General features: G+C 35.4%; 1 non-coding gene across 1 annotated transcript; it reads right to left on the bottom strand.

Annotated features, from left to right (window-relative positions):
• Positions 1–1,144: 1,144 nt before the first annotated feature.
• LOC130972529 (small nucleolar RNA R71) lies at positions 1,145–1,252 on the bottom strand. Its single transcript, XR_009083691.1, has one exon. It is a non-coding gene; the product is annotated as a small nucleolar RNA R71 (small nucleolar RNA).
• Between the last annotated feature and the right edge of the window lie 293 nt (positions 1,253–1,545).

The following is a 1,545-nucleotide window of genomic DNA, read 5'->3' as shown; positions in this document are numbered from 1 at the left end:
TTTTTCAAAAATACTTACTAACAATTAATGATTTGATTGAACATCTCAAATTTGTTGCCTTTTCTGTTGAGAAAGGTTTAATGTTTGAATCATATCTTTTCTTGTTAGGCAAGTCATTAATTTTTTAAAATCAAATCTTTTTTAAATTGTTTTCAAATCATATCTTCTCAATCACATCTTTTTAAAACCATAACTTTTCAATCATATCTTTTTAATCACATCTTTTAAAAACCAATCATATCTTCTCAACCACATCTTTTTCAAAATAGTTTTCAATCAAATCTTTTTAATTTCTAATTTCAAAATCTTTTTCAAAAATCACTTTACTTCTTTCCCACTTTTGTTTTCGAAAATCAATTAGTGTTTTTCAAAATGTTTTCAAAATCTTTTACTTAATTTTCGAAAATTACTTCCCTTCTTCTCACATCCTTCTATTTATGAACTAACTCTATTCCTTAATGCAAAATTCGAACTCCATCTTCTTTGATAAGTTCGAATTTTCTACTTCTGTCTTCTACTTTTCTTTTCCTCTGACACCTTAAGGAATCTCTATACTGTGACATAGAGGATTCCATATTTTCTTATTTTCTTCTCTTTCATATGAGCAGGAACAAAGACAAAGGCATTCTTGTTGAAGCTGACCCTGAACCTGAAAAGGACCTTGAAGCGAAAGTTGAGAGAAGCTAAGGCACAATTCTCTGTAGAGAACCTAACAGAAATCTTCAAAGAAGAAGAACCCATGGCAGCCGAAAATAACAACAATGCCAACAATGCAAGGAAGGTGCTGGGTGACTTTACTGCACCTACTCCCTGCTTCTATGGGAGAAGCATCTCTATCACTGCCATTGGAGCAAACAACTTTGAGCTTAAGCCTCAATTAGTTTCTCTAATGCAACAGAATTGCAAGTTCCATGGACTTCCATTGGAAGATCCTCATCAGTTCTTAGCTGAATTCTTACAAATCTGTGACACTGTCAAGACTAATGGGGTTGACCCTGAGGTCTACAGACTGATGCTATTCCCTTTTGCTGTAAGAGACAGAGCTAGAATATGGTTGGACTCTCAACCTAAGGAAAGCCTGGACTCTTGGGAAAAGCTAGTCAATGCCTTTTTGGCAAAGTTCTTTCCACCTCAAAAATTGAATAAGCTTAGAGTGGAAGTCCAAACCTTCAGACAGAAGGATGGAGAATCCCTCTATGAAGCTTGGGAAAGATACAAACAATTAATCAGAAAATGTCCTTCTGACATGCTTTCTGAATGGAGCATCATAGGTATTTTCTATGATGGTCTCTCTGAACTATCCAAGATGTCTTTGGATAGCTCTGCTGGAGGATCTCTTCATCTGAAGAAGATGCCTACAGAAGCTCAAGAGCTCATTGAAATGGTTGCAAATAACCAATTCATGTACACTTCTGAAAGGAATCCTGTGAACAATGGGACTAATCAGAAGAAAGGAGTTCTTGAGATTGACACTCTGAATGCCATTCTGGCTCAGAACAAGATATTGACTCAACAAGTCAATTTGATTTCTCAAAGTCTGTCTGG

Source organism: Arachis stenosperma, chromosome 3 (genome assembly GCF_014773155.1).
Source record: "Arachis stenosperma cultivar V10309 chromosome 3, arast.V10309.gnm1.PFL2, whole genome shotgun sequence".
Taxonomy (NCBI): domain Eukaryota; kingdom Viridiplantae; phylum Streptophyta; class Magnoliopsida; order Fabales; family Fabaceae; genus Arachis; species Arachis stenosperma.
The sequence above is the reverse complement of the archived record's forward strand: the minus strand, read 5'-3'. Positions and strand labels throughout refer to the sequence as shown.